Here is a 16,145-nt window from a genome sequence, read left to right as displayed (position 1 = left end):
AGAAGGAGGTTAAATAACGCTCCAAACTTTGGCGAGGGAAAACTGGCATGTCCATTTTCAAAGGGGTCCCTTGACCTCTGACCTCCAGATATGTGAATGGAAATGGGTTCTATGGGTACCCACGAGTCTCCCCTTTACAGACATCCCCACTTTATGAGAATCACATGCAGTTTGGGGCAAGTCATAGTCAAGTCAGCACACTGACACACTGACAGCTGTTGTTGCCTGTTGGGCTGCAGTTTGCCATGTTATGATTTGAGCATATTTTTCATGCTAAATGTAATGTCTGTGAGGGTTTCTGGACAATATTTGTCATTGATTTGTGTTGTTAATTGATTTCCAATCATAAATATATACATACATTTACATAAAGCAGCATATTTGCCCACTCCCATGTTGATAAGAGTATTAAATATTTGACAAATCTTCCTTTAAGGTACATTTTAAACAGAAAAAAATGGTGCGATTTATCAGCGATTAATCGTCAACAGTCATGTGATTAATTGCGATTAAATATTTTAATGGATTGACAGCCCTAATTAAAACTTGTCTCTTTCTCATGTAACCCTGATCAATGTTTTTTCACTGAAACACAAATAATTTTATGCAAAAAAATAAATTGCCAAAACGTCCGCTGGAAGAAGAACTGCAGAATTTGGTCTTTCATCGGAGCTTTGTCTCCTGTGTCCACCCACTCCCTCCCTCCAACCTTACAAATAAAAAAATAAATAAAGTGAAGGTGAGTCCACTGTCCAATCTCCCTCTCTAAAATAAACTGCCCTTTACCCCCCTCCTCCCTCTTCCTTCTGTCTCCAATCCATTCTGCGTTTGGCAGTCGTGCCGGGACCTTTCAGAATGACTTGTTTGGCCCCGGATTTCTGGACATTAGGCGCCAAGAGACACAGAAGCCAAAGAGTCAAAAACGGGCTTTCTCCTCAGTTCCTCCAGCCCTCTCATCCCTGCCTCCTCGGCGGGTGTTTGTCATCCCCCGCTGAGCCAAACAGACGTGTGTTTACCAGTTTACTGTAGCTGGCCGGGGAGGCTTGTCGGTGTGCAGGCCAGAGCTTTGTCTCTCACACTGTGAAACACAACAGCAGTTAGACTTCTCCCTGACAGCATGCTAATCGTCTGATTTAACTCTCCCATGTTTAATCATGAGGGGAAATGAAGGGAGAGAGAGAGAGAGAGAGAGAGAGAGAAAGAGAGAGAGAGAGAGAGAGATTATGATAATTGCTTCAAAGTTCTTTTGTGTTGGATCCCATCTGTACACTTTTAGAATGAGGTGTCACTTTCAACATGTCTGTTTCTTTTTCAGTGCAAACAAACATACAGAGGACTGGAAATGTTTTTCACTCTTACATTTCTGTCTGAACCGTAAATGACGTGTTTGTCTGTGTGGGAACCATAGACTGTATATATATAAGAGGTGGACGTAGTCACCGTGACGTCGCCCACTGGTTCGTGGACTGTCGTGTTGAAGCCTCGAGTTTGGTATTTTGGCCATTTGCAACCAGAAGTGACACGAGAGGGTGGAGCTCAGTCCGACCAAATGCTGAATAACACATTTTCAAGTGACCAAAAAGGTAATAATGTTATGTTAAAGGTCCCATATTATAAAAAGTGAGGATTTTCACATTTTTGTTTTTTTATTAAGAAGTAGGCTTAAGTCCTATATAAATACTGTGAAAGTATCGAAACGCTCAATCCACAGGAAAATACACACAGCCCTTATTCAGAAGCTCTTCATTTGAAACGAACTGAAGATTTTTGTCCACTTGTGATGTCACAAATATACAATATTTAGACCATTACACAGTTTTAAACGCAAACAATCTAAATGTGTCCCAGTTTATTCCTGGTTTCAGTCTACAGTATGTGAATAACATCTACTGACAGGAAGTACACATGGACCAAAGCTGTTATGTTGCAATGCAATTATGTTGCAATTCCATTGCAATTCTGTCAAAATGTGCTGAAATGGACCATTTAATACGGAGGGTAAATACAGGCATATTTAGGCCAACAGGAAGAGGAAAATAAAGTGTTTTTTTTAACATTAGAGCATGTAAACATGTTCTAGTAGAAACACAAAATACAAGTATGAACCTGAAAATGAGCACGATATGGGACCTTTAAAGCTGCAGTGGGTAGAAATGTAGCAAATATGATTAAAAAAAGTTATTTTTATAAAACGGTCACTATATCCTGACAGTAGTGCATGAGACGTTATGTGCTCCTAACGGCATCTGCAAGATTTCACAGACCGGAGGAAAACAACCAATCAGAGCCGATCTGGAGTCTGCCGTCCAGCTTCCGTCTATGTGAGCCGCTAGGCAGCGCTGATCAAATAAAAGTCAGTATTCTGTTACTGTAATGCTTAATTCTCTCCTCAGATGTTTTCAGAAACATCTTGTAGTGTACTGTTTAGCTGTAAAATCAGAAAGTTTGTGACCCGGCAGCCATGTTGAGATCTGTTGAGGAAATAACAAGCACCGCCCACTAGCCAGAGCACAGCCAATAGGAACGCTCTCTCTGAAGCCTGAAAACAGAGCCACGAGGAGGAGCAGAAGTCTAGTTTTCTCTCAGAACACTTCAATTACAATATGCTGAAAGGTTATTATGGAATTTTTGACCAATGATATCAAAAATGTGTTGCCTACTGAAGGTTAAAGTATAATGTTCAAAGTTTTGAGGTGGGTACTGTTTTATATTGTATCCTTTGGAATTCCAGGAAAATGTAATGGAGCTATCTACTAGTTCTGTCACGTGTCACTGTTACTTCCCATTTCACCGGCTTCTCTTGGCCAGTAGTTTCTCATCCTTAAAGGTTGCTGGGTGAGGGATATGGATCTGGTGAGATGGAGGTTGGTGGTTTAAAAGCTTTGTTTATACTCGTGCGAGACACCGCAGTGCAGGCCTCCGTTGATGGCGCCCGCACCACGAGCATGCATAGAGGCGTTTATGCCCAACGCGTTGTTCGTTGCTTCGAAACGCCAGGGGGGCGTACAAACAAAATAATCTGTGGATAAGCAAGAAGTCAGCGAGTCGTACCAGAAAGGAAAGTAAGCTGCCTGGCAACAGTAGTAAACATTAAACACAGACGTATATACGCATTTGTGTACTGTAATTATTACCGTTGCTTACTTCCAAGTCAGAATGACTTTGTGTCTTTCGGTGCTTCCCCTTGAGTCTTAGTTCTATGAGATCTTTTATTTTAGCTTTTACAAAACAATCTCTCATATTCTTTCACGATTGCGATTAATCACAATTAACTATGGACAATCATCGCGATTAAATATTTGAATTGATTGACAGTCCTAGTAATAACCTCAAGTTAAAAAAGGGTTTGGATTTAAAAAATTGAATTTTAAATTTAGAATAATGGCAGTTTTTGGAGATAAATTATCTGTCGAGATGCCACATCTTTCATCAGGTGACATGGTCGTTCAGGAGGCAGCAGCATCAGTGTGGGAGTCAGACTGAGTTCTGGTGCTCAGAGAACATGTGAGATTTACAGACACTACAGTGTGACGGGCCGCCACAACAATCCACTCTCTCTGTGACGCAGACAATGGTGGGACTGTTCAACCACAGACGTACAAGTGTCCCGGCCATCTGTCTGCATACCCCCACAGTACAAACATTGTGCTACACACACACACACACACACACACTGCTGCCACCCCCCAAAACACACAGCCACCCCACTGTCATACATGTGCGAACTCACACAGCGCAGAAATGTCCATCTTACCGAGTGATTTACATGTTCAAAACTTTGTCAGAGCCGTTTCATATATTTCAATGAGTCTAAATTAATTATAATTAGCATTGTAAGGCTAATGTTTTTCACTTAAGTCAACGTTAAGTCAATGGGCAAAATTAATCAACTACATTTTGATGGTCAGGTCATCATTATGGCTCATTTTTCAAGACAACATGTCAAGTATTTGATTGATTCATCTTCTCAAACGTGCTGTTTTATATCATTGTAATTTGGATATCTTTGGGTTTTGGACTGTTTTCTGACGAAACGAGCCATACGGAGACGTCGTTCTGGTCACCTTTTCACAATTCCTTGATATATATAAAAAAATATAAATATATTAAAAAAAACCTGGAAGACTATAAACGACGGACAGACTAGCCAAACGGACGAAGAGGATTAATGATTTGAACAATGACATGGCGAAGTTCAACTGAAAGCGCGGTCAGGGGGCATCCCTGGGCTCTCCTACTGACACACATAAACACACACACACACACACACACACACACACAGGGCTTTAAATCTAAAGAGACTATATATGGAGTAGAGACAAAGGGTGCGTGTGTTTGTGCACGCGTGTGTGTACCAGCAGAATAAGATCAGGTCCCCATACAGTCTCAGTGACAGTTGAGTATTGAAAGGCTGCTGCAGAAGAGAGATGCCTCTGTGTGTGTGTGTGTGTGTGTGTGTGTGTGCATGTGTGTGTGAGAGAGACACAGAAACAGAGAAAGAATAAAGAAAGAAAGTCTGTAGCCTTCAGACACATCCTCCTTCTGTGTCTGAGGCAACACATTGTGTGTGTCCTTCTTCCTACTTTCTTTGAGCACTTTTTAAACATTCTTAATAAGGCTGTGAAACTTAAGGCGATAACACAAATTTGTTTTAACGCCACTAATTTCTTCAACGCATTAACGCAACTTGTGATTTTTAGGTTGTAGCGGGCTCAGTTTTAAAGATAGAGTGAAGATACTGGTATCATATGAAACTAGAAAACCTTAAACCTAAAAGGAATCCGTTGGTACCAACCATGTCATACTAGCTTGTAAAGAAGGACGCTAAATAACACTTCACACTTACACTAAATTTTGGTGAGGAAAAACTGGCATGGCCATTTTCAAAGGGGTCCCCTTGACCTCTGACCTCAAGATATGTGAATGGGTTCTATGAGTACCCACGAGTCTCCAGGGTTTTGGATTATTGCAAAAAATCAGCTCTGTGGCAAACAAAGGTTTATGATACTTACACGTTTTGTTCAGCAAGATAATCTCCACAAATGAACACCAAATTTTATGATTTTTGAAGCGGGAATGCAATCGGCAGAAGTAAAAAGCTAACGTTAGGCTGTAGACAAACTAAACCACGGTCGTATGAGCGCGAGTATACACAACGAGGCTGTAAAGGAGGACGAGTCGACGTGATGACGTTTAGTAGTCTCATTTAGCCACTTGTTAGCAACCACCTTTTATAAGACACATAAAGGCTTCAAAATTCAAAAGTGGGATATTTACTGGCATATTTTATATCGTAGAACAAAACGTTCAAATCTCTTATTACACAGCTGTGTTGAATACCCGATTCTGATTGGTCAATCATGGAGTTCTGCGGTCTCTAATTTCTGTATAACAGACCTTTGCTATGTATAACAGACCGTTGCTATGTATAACAGACCGTTGCTATGGGCGCAGCTCTGATGTCGGACTCTGGAGGACCGTTTTTGTGTCAAAGTATTGATTTCTTCAGTAAGTAGCCGTGTAATAAGCGGGATAATTTACAGCTTAGCAGGTCATTGTTGTGAAAGAATCCCCTTCAGGGCATAATGAGTGCAGCATCGCCTTGTCGGGGATTCTTTCACAACAGTGACCGGCTCGCTGTACATTATCCCTTATTTCAGGCATCTAACTAAAAACACATTGACTTCGAGACGAGGGAACCAGAAGCTCTCACATGCTAACTCATTTCTAGGTTTTAGGACTCATTCCTGTAGTGCTCTATTGTGTCCAGTCCAAACATAGACTGTTGTAATACAGTTTTCATTCAGCGGTGGCAGTACGGAGTCGCTGAAGAGCACTCCAGTCATAGAGCGAGGAAGAAATCCTGCGCCATCCAAGGCTGCCGTTGAAAAAGTAAAAAAATTACGTCCTAATGTCTTTTCATAACCACTTTTCCTTGACCTCGATGGAAAACGTCATGAGGTCAGGGAAAGATGAGAAGGAGAATTCAGAAGGACTTAGGAAAAGACGACCGTGGTGTTCAGAGAATCTGACTGCACTTTCACTAGGCTCCTTAATTATTATGTGACAGCGGCGGATGTTAGTGACGTGGTTCTGCCGTGGTGAAACTACAATGTTCTGAAGATGGATTACAAAAGGCGCATATTTGCCTTGTGCGTTATTAAATAGCTCTTTCAGTGACAGGCTTCTTGGTATGTGAAAGAGAGATACCACACGTCCTCCTGCTGCTGGAACACTTTACATCAACATATAATAAAGATCATCTGACCTAACGTGGAAAACCGGTGAAAAACATCACTTCATTACCAAGGTTGGAACTGAAATAAACAAAGGAATATATGATAAATATTGAGTTAATTGTTGGAGTTATGGAGAAGGGGTAGGATCACACTTCTTCCAACTTCTTTTCGGACATGTGTAATATTTATTTATGTTGTTAATTGATTGTTTACTGTTCATTTTATTTGTTATTCTTGTTTTGTTTTTTACTGAGGTATTTGTTACATGTTCAAAATAAATAATTAATTAAAAATGAGTGAAAAGTGAAATTAAATGGTTGTCACTGTCCACTCATACTAAACATGAATCCCAATTAGTGTATGAGCATATGAAAATAATATGCAAGATAAGCATGTCCTTTGTTATCACGAACAGCCGAATGGTGCGTCACTTTAAATGCTGCGGCCGCAAGGAATTGTGGGATGTTATTCTCTCCTTTCCTTTGGTAAAGGATGGTGCAGTGTATCCTATGCTGAAGGAGATCATAAAGGAAGCATTGAAGCTCCTTTCCTCAGCATTTAGAGAATTCAAACAGCTCTCATCACGGCTGCTACTTAGGTACTTCTGGGTCATTTCACTCCGTTAGGAAACTCCCTAAGAGAAAAAAGACTTTTCAACTGCAGCCCAAGCCTCCAGGAAGAGCGCCAGGCTGTAAAGCAAATGTTCTTAGTGGTCAAACGGCGGTACTACAACTTCCGTGTCCGTGACGTGATGCCATTAGGCCCAAAAAGACTTTTTCCCATAGACTTACATCATTTTTTTGAGGTGAATCGATTTCCTTAGATAGCCCTTATTTAAATCATTATTAAATCATTAAAAGTTGATGCACTGATAGCCAAATCCTGTATACAGTTCTCTTTATGCATCTATGGTTTCATCTCTTTAGCATGGGTTGTATTTATATCAGAGGAAATGTGCAAAGAAATATTTTATTCAAATTCACGACATAAGCAGTCAAACGTATGAGGAAAAAAAAACATCTAAACTTAACACCATGAGGCTTCCGTAGACGTCTGCTGAACTGATGTATAATAAATTTAAATTCTACTTCTGTGGGACACAGAAACTGTCTTCATGCTGGTTTTGACTAGTGAACAGAGCCTGGTTTTGTGTGTGTGTGTGTGTGTGTGTGTGTGCACGTGTGTGTTTTGTCCTTATTCACTGCGTCACACAAAGACTAAGACAACACAGCCTGGGAGACGAAACACACACCTGCATCCAAACCCACAGAGGAGACACTCATGTGACGGCCTGAATGGTGTCACTTCTTTCATTCTTTCTTTCTTTTCTTTTCTTTCTTTCTTTTCTTTCCGTCTTTCTTGGACTATGAGCGACAGGCTGAGCACTATAATCTGTGTACCATCAGCATACTGTATACAGAGACGTCCCTGTTTTCAGTATGAGAGACAGTTGGCGGTAACAGTGTAAATCACAGTGAGTGCTGTCACAGCGAAGGAAGCAGAGACACATTCACTGTCTAACAGATGGCCCGTACGCTGCCGGGCCTGACAACCTTCTATTCTCACACTCAGACGTTTCAAGGAGCAGCAACTGTTTCAAGGCTTGTTTGTTTTTACACAGAAATGACAGAAAACACACTTGTCACTGATTAGGTAAAAAATAATAATAATAAAAAAAAAAAAAAGCCAATATGATTCCAGGACACACAATTGTTTTTGTATTGTTTTACTTTAGATAGTCCAAATGCTCCATCAGACATTGGTAAAACTATTTAGAATTTCAAGGCTCTTCAAAATAAAACTGACTGTCTCTCTCTCTCTCTCTCTCTCTCTCTCTCTCTTTCTCTCTCTCTCTCGTTCTCTCTCTCTCTCTCTCTCTCTCTCTCTCTCTCCAGGGCTCTGAAAGCTGCAGACACTCAGTTGCTCGCCGCTGGTGCTGAAGAATGAATAAATCTCCCAACAGCTCTCCTTTTACACCTTTAGAGAGGGAAACAACTGACCAAAGTTCACCCAGCGCTGTGAAGAGTGGCGCTGTGCTCTGTGTGAGCTCTCACACAGTGATGCTGGTCAAGGAGAAAGGCTACAGGTCCATTCAGTCATTGATATGAATAATGTTTGGTGGATGAGATGGAAACAAGTTGTCCATAGCCTGCTGCAATACTGGGGGATACTGGTAGAGCCAGCCCTAATCTCACAGGAATACGTGAAGAAGTGTTAAAATGACGTGCCGGCACCATGGAAACACGCCAATGGAAAGTCAATTAGGATCCTTTTTCGTGATGGACACATAAATTCACAGGTTTAACAAAAAAAATTGTTTTGATCAAAGTCCATGTGGGAGGAGGTCATGGTGGATGGATGGGTCAAACGTGGGATGTTCACCCAGGAGGTCGCTGTTCGTGTCCCGTGTGAAACCAAAAGTTGCGTCACCGTTGAGATGTTTTAAATTAGGTAGGCTACGTAAGAAGTTACGCAACAAATCAGTGCTAGAATCCGGCCGGTATTCACCGGTACACAGTACCGCCACTTCTACATTTAACTACCCGTCTAGCGTTACTTTTGGACAGACCACGGAAGACGTGTCATGCTCGTTACATAGCGTCCTTTCAAATTAAACTTCTGTTTTCACAGGAAGTTAGGTTTAGGCAACACAACCACTTAGGTGACACTGACTAGCGACTCACAGGACTAACAATACTTACGAGTCACGTGACTAGCGACTGAAGTGACAAAATAAGTCAACGTTACTTTTAGTTTCACACGGGACACGAACAGCGGTCTCCTGGTTGAAAGTCTTGTGCTTGTTTGACCCATCTACAACTCCTCCCAACCACCCTGAGCACTCTCTCATGCTATTAATACTACGTCACTTGCTCCGACCATGGAATAATGCGGCGGGTTGGTTTAAATTGGAGTTAGTTGAAAGCCCACTTCGTCACATACTGTTGATAAAGGGTGCCTCCATGCCTTGGTTTCCGATGCCAAGGGGCACTAACCAAACGGCGGTTTCTGAATGTTTTAACAATGGGTTTTTTTGTTACATATTCTGCTGATAAAGAAACAAAAACAGTCAAACATATGGAACCATAAGCATAACCTCCATCCTCAATAGCTAAGACAAAGTAAGGTTCATGTGATCAGCTCAACTCGGAAATGACAGATCAGCACTTGTTCTGTAGAAGACGGCATAAAACTATAGAGACCCATGTCTGGATATTGTTTCCCAATTAGCCGGAACGGCAGTCATTTCTGCAGAGACTGTTGCCAACATCTGAAACAACAGCCAGTGTATTTAGCAATTAGCCGCAGCGTGGCCCGATGGGAGTGGGAGTGTCCTGGCAGAGAGAGAAAACATCAGGGACGGACCTGGAGACGGAGCGGGGGTAGAGACTACTAATTTCCCTCAGGAGGACTCAGATGCGCACACACAAGCACGAACGCGTGAATACAAAATGTATACGCACATACAGACATATGCACACAGACTTGCATTCAGCCGCAAACACACACACACACCACCTCTTTCCGTCTTTGATAAAAAAAAATCTCAGGGGAGTTCAGGGTTGTAGCCAGTAGCTGCAAACGGAGTGTTGACCAGTGTGTTGTGTTCTCACTGTGTCGTGTATCTCTTGTCTAATGAGGAGGTGCCAGTCCCACCAGTTAATTTACCAGAAGACAATCGCACCCTGACTCCCACTGACATTTATAGGCAATTAGGACCCGCCTGAGAAGAGTGTGTGTGTGTCTGTTTGTCTGTGTGCATCTGTGCATGTTTGTGTGTGTTTATGTGTGTGTGTGTGTGTGTGTGTGTGTGTGTGTGTGTATGTGTGGTAAGTGCAGCAGTTAGGTCAACATTTTTATCAGTTCAAAACTGACAGAACAGCCCTGTAGCTAAATTTGTTTGTGTATACAGATAATGGGGAGACATGATTTTAATTGCATCATGACTTGTAGACATTAAATTCTTTTTTCATACTTTCTTTTTTTCTTTTTTTTTAGGTTGTTTTCATATATGCAATTTACAGTTTGTAATTACAATAGTTTATAAACCATTTTTTTTAAGTAGTTGAGCTTAGAGACGAACACAATAAGTACACCAGAGAAAACAACTTCAGCGTTCCAAATTGAAATAAAATTAAGAAAAGAGAAAAAAATATATTAATAATAAAAAGAGAGAATAGAATAAAAAAAATGTAAAGAAAAAAAGAAAAGAAAGTAATATTAATAATAATAAATTAAATAAACAAATAAGGGTGGTGGAGCGCAGAGATATAGCAATAAACATTAATGTAGACATTAAACCCAGTTGATTTTGTGTATTTTACAGAGCCTGTAAGTGTCTATGGGAGCATTTTTACACACAGAGATACATTGAAATGTGACCTGACTGTCGTTGGGTTGGCTTATTTATGTTGTTTGACAAATAACATTTTTTTCTATATTGTTTTTTAAAGTCTGTTTGCAACGTATTCTCATACAACGGTTGGCATGACATCTTACGAAAATATAATTTCTCCTTTTTTCGTTAGTTTTCCTCCGAATGTCGAGACGGGTCACTATTTGGACAGCTGGTTCTGGCTGTTATTCTCGTACGTACGTCGTCGTAACGACACAAAAAAAGACAGCAGACAACAGTAAACCAAGATGAGCTTTATTCATATATTATGACTCGATCAATAGTTATCTTGTGTAGGCTTTGTGAGGACATGTGGAGGTTCATTGTGGCAGTTCAAGCACACATATATGTGGAAATTGTGAATTTCTGTATAGCCACCTCACCTACAGCAAAAAGGGCAGCCATACCCGAGATTTGTCTCCAGTATCCGAGGCAGCTCCTTCCTTTTAAAACTGTGCTATGTATTAGCATCAATGGATTACTTCCTATAAGCTAGCTTTGTTCAGATCGAATTGGTACATTTTACCTATAATAATGTTACAGTAAGCAATTAATTAGCTATAGTTTGCCCTATATGTTTCATTAAAGGCACATAATGGTAAAATGAATTCAGAATTTGACACAAAGTGAGTTAAATCGTACTTAGAACCCACTGATTTGACTGACATGAACAGAACAATAAAGTTAATTGGAAGAAAAAAACAAAGGTCAGTAGCTACTGGGCGTTCCTGTTCTACGTAAACCAATGATCTACGATCTACCCCGCGGCTGCAATCAGACTCTACTGCGAATGTCCAGCAACACGTGTCAATTTCCATTCGTTACATGCATGCAGTCTTTTCAAAATAAAGTTCCGTCTTCACAGGAAACGTTTCCTTAGGTTTAGGCAACAAAACGACTTGTTAAGCTGTAAAATGAAAAAGTTTTTGACCAGGCCGCCATGTTGAGATCAGTTGAGGAAATACCAAGCACCGCCCACCAGTACACTAAACAGTACACTACAAGATGTTTCTGCAAACATTTTATGCGAGAAATAGGCATTACAGTAACAGAATATTGATTCATATTTGATCAGGGCTGCCTAGTTTGACTATTTGATCAGAGCTTGCGAGTGATTGACAGCTACCTTGGTTGAATGAACAGCCAATAGGAACGCTCTCTCTCTCTGAAATGACCTGTGATTGGTCAAAGTCTCCCATCACGGGCTAGATTTTTTAAAGCCTGAAAACAGAGCCATGAGGAGGTGCAGAAGTCTAGTTATCTATCAGAATACCTGAATTACAATATGTTGAAAGTAATGCCCAATGATGCCAAAAATATTCTGCCTACTGCAGCTTTAATCTCTGAATTGAAATCCCTCAGATTGTCCTTAATTTTTAAGATGTGGGGGAGAACTCTTAATAATTAATGTAAAAGCAGACTCAGGATTATAAATTTACCTAAAAGTGACTAATTTATGCACATTAATCTGAATTAAAAGTGCCTTTTAAGGTATAAAAATCACCTTCAAAGCCGGTATATTCCAAAAAACGACTTTAAATTGTGTCTCAAAATATATGTTCAATAAAGTTTCGAGGATGGTTTGTATTTCCAGTCCTCATTTGAACCCATAGAATCTCTTACAGCCAGTCACAGGTCACCACACAGTGCTGAGCGGTGTAGAAGCGATCGCTTGGAGGATCATATGTGATGTAATGCTGCTTGCATCACACTGTATCTCCCCCAGCTGATGACAGTCAGGCCTGTTTCCCCTGCCAGCACATCCCAGCTGCTATGAGGCAATGTAGTCTGCCAGGCACAATACGGCGTGTCAGCCCTCAACAATGGAGGACTTGTGCTGCCTGGATGGCATCATTGTCACAATCTTTTTTTTTTTTCTTTCTTTTTGGAGGGACGGCTTTGTGAGTTGTTATTGTTGTTGTTTTTATTGTTATTGTTGTTTTAGCTACATGTCTCTCTAGTCTTAGCCATGTTATTAACCCTTGCATTGTTGGGTGGGAGACAATAGATGCGGTGCGTGATGATGCACTGCTCGTTCGCAGACTGGATGTGGGTCGTGGGAAGAAGACGGGGTACGATGGGGCCGTGGGATTGCACAGATTCTGTACTTTTAGGTTTCAAGGATGACAAACCGGGTCAGACGCCAAAACCAGAGCTGGAGACGTGAGTTGAATGAAAAGTTAAAGGTCCGATGTGTAGCAATTCAGGAGATCTATTAGCAGACATGGAATATAATATTCACAACTATGTTTTCATTAATGTATAATCACATGAAACCGAGAATCATTGTATTTATTAGCTTAGAATGAGCCTTTCATATCTATGTAGGGAGCGGGTCCTCTTCACAGAGTCTGCCATGTTGCTCCGCCATGTTTCTACAGTAGCCCATAACGGACAAACCAAACACTTGCTCTAGAGAGCCTTTTGCATATTTACGTTACCTGAAGGCCACCGTAGTTCTCCGACACGCTTGTTAAACTGGGGTAATGTGAGCCGCGGAGTGCAAAACTGTGGTACCACCGTCTGACTTCTGTTGCTCCTTAAGTGTAGTGGTATTATGGTAAGGATGGCCTCTGAGCGAGGCGAACGGCGTTACCGCAGTCTTGAAAAGGGAGAAGTGAGAAGAGGGGTACTCAGTTGGTTGCAATCTGCAACCACAACACTAAATGACATCAAATCCTACACACTGTACCTTTAAATTCATTAGCAATAAAGCATAATGCTGCTCAATTTAGGTGCCACATCCATTCTTGGTCTGGTATGACCAGTAGCTTATGGTGGCTAATTTTAGAACGCTTTAAATAGTTTAATTTATTTTCCTATTTATGCTATTGTTACACCACATTTTAGCATTTACCATTATCCACTAATTGTTGCCACAACTGACGCTGTTCCAGGAAAATTAGTACATGAAACTTGATCTGGAAACCTCTTGGCCTACCTTAATTAAGATTAACCTGCCTTTAAGCTTCAGTAGGCAACACGTTTTTGGCATCATTGGGCAAAAATTCCATAATAACCTTTCAGCATATTGTAATTCAAGTTTTCTGAGAGAAACTTTTCAGACTTTAAAACATCTAGCCCGTGACGGGAGACTTTGACCAACACAGGTCATTTCAGAGAGAGAGAGAGCGTTCCTGTTGCCCTTCTGTACAGTACACTACAAGATGATTCTGAAAACATTTGAGAAGATAAATAAGCATTAACGTAACAGAATATTGATTCTAAATACTGAAATTCCGTTTTCTAAAAATAACTTTTTTAATCATATTTGCTCTGTTTCTACCCACTGCTGCTTAAATAAAAATAGTTTACCCACTAAGTTCATTGCTGAGATCTCAGACATTGTTAAAAAAAAAAGTGAAATGGTCCAGAAGACAGTAAGACAGGTGTTATCGTAGCCGATAGGAATGAGAGTCAAAACTACAAAAAATAAGACCAAAGTCATAATAAAAAAAGTCTATCTTCTTATATGAGGGAGGTTTGGTCACCAGTGATGGATTTGTAGAGGAAGCAACACATTTCTTAATGAGTATGAAAGGTTTTGCTTAATGAAGTGATGATTGTTGACTTGCAGTGTCAACCTGTCGTATAATTATGGGCGTGTTAATACTCCACGGTCCTTTGACAATTTGGGTAAAGAGCCTCTTACCTACATAAACAGGTGCCTTCGTAATGACGCCGGTGATTGCCTCAGGCCAAAATGTTTGCAGAGTCTCTTCTCCTAAATGATTCATTCAAACTTGAGATAAATAGTCCCATGAGTGTGGACTTCAACTCTTTTTAGATTAAAGATGCATCCATACCTCTTTTTTGCATTGCCAATGTTGTGTTATATTATTTGGACAGGCCAAAGTACTGTTACTGATACTGAACTATTTTGAGGCGTTTCAGGCAGTCCAGGAGCAGTGTTTCCGTGGGGGAGAGTAACTCCCTTTAGCGTGAACTTTGGGCTTTTTAACTTTGCAGACCTTTTACATGCACAAAAACTATATAACACACTAAAGGAAAGCTCATTGAATGTGCGTTACAGCCATGGATGTATTAAGAGAACTGGATACAGCGTTGGAGGCGGGGCCCCGTTCATTCCTATGAAAGTTGCTCAGTGGCGCATGAAGCTTAAATGGCTCAACTTCCGTCTGGGAAGGTACCTGGATCTTGGATACATTGAATATACGCCGTAGCGTCCGCTCGGTCACATGACTCAGTCACGGGGTCCCAACGTCATGCTGTCGTCACGGCTTGTGCTCCAGCCTCGGTCTGGGTCTCATTCACATGACCGGAGGAAGGGAAATAACTTTGGATTCAGCTATTAGTGCGATTTACAACTTTAAAAACTTAATTTCTTAAATAAGGGCTATTTAGGTGTTCATACTGGGAAGTTGATTCACCCTGGGGGCTTGGGTCTCAGTTACCGAGCGAACCTGTGAAGACCCATGAAGAAGAGTCTTTCTTCTTCTGTCCTTTCTCAGTCTTTCATGTGTTGTTTAACTTCTGCTCCTCTGCCCCCCCATGCTCCCCTGATGTAGAGTTAAAGTCATAATCCCTCCTCTCCTCCCTCACCCCTCCATCTCTCCGGCTCCCCCTGAGATTTGCCCGTCCTCATTAGCGGGTATTTTTCCCATGTTTGTTAATTGTGTCCTGCTTTTTGCACCACCTGCCCCTCCCCCCGCCCCCTACGCCCTCTCTCTCCTCCTCCTCTTCCTCCCCTCTCTCTCTCTCTCTCTCTCTCTCTCTCTCCCTTTCTCTCCTGCCTCCCCTGCTCATCTGTGCTCTCTAACAGCCACTAATTGTCATCATAAGGATGCGTCCGCTGTCACAACTGGAGAACAGACTGCGGACCGACAGTGTGCAGGCTGGCTCCTCTGGCCCCTGGAGGCCTCTGCACTGGTGTCTGGGGGCCCGGAGGACCTTGGCAGGCAGGAAGCCTCCCTCTGCAAGTGTAGCTAATGAAGACAGGATGAGAATTTTACCTGGCTGAGAGAGAGAGAGAGAGAGAGAGAGAGAGAGGTAGTAAACTCAATATGGGCATTTGGGAATTAAATGAGAGGAAGGATAGAAAGGTACAGTGGCTGCTTAACAAGGTATGACTATGTTTAGAACAGCACAATACTATAAACAGAGAATAACTACATCTGTTAATGATTTCATCACTGAGACTCTTAATATGTCTTACATCATTAGTTAAATCATGCAGCCTCAAAAATCTCATTTTTTAATTTCTTCTTACATTTCATTATATTAAGAAAACCATTGATCCACATAACATACTGCAATTATGTTTTCAATTTATTATTATGAAGTAATATATATGAATATGATTATGTCATGTTTCTATGAGTGGACTAATATGCATTTTCCCAAAATTTGGCGGGAATATTTGGAAGCTTTCAATAGAATCCAAAATTAAATCTGAATGCACAACATGATTACACAAGTTTTAGGGCAGAAGTATATGGAGGTCATGAAATGTTTTGGGAAATGTTGGGAATTCAACAACTTGCGAAGGC

This window comes from Sebastes umbrosus, chromosome 13, assembly GCF_015220745.1.
Source record: "Sebastes umbrosus isolate fSebUmb1 chromosome 13, fSebUmb1.pri, whole genome shotgun sequence".
NCBI classification, from domain to species: Eukaryota; Metazoa; Chordata; class Actinopteri; order Perciformes; family Sebastidae; genus Sebastes; species Sebastes umbrosus.
Note: the sequence above shows the minus strand (reverse complement) of the source record.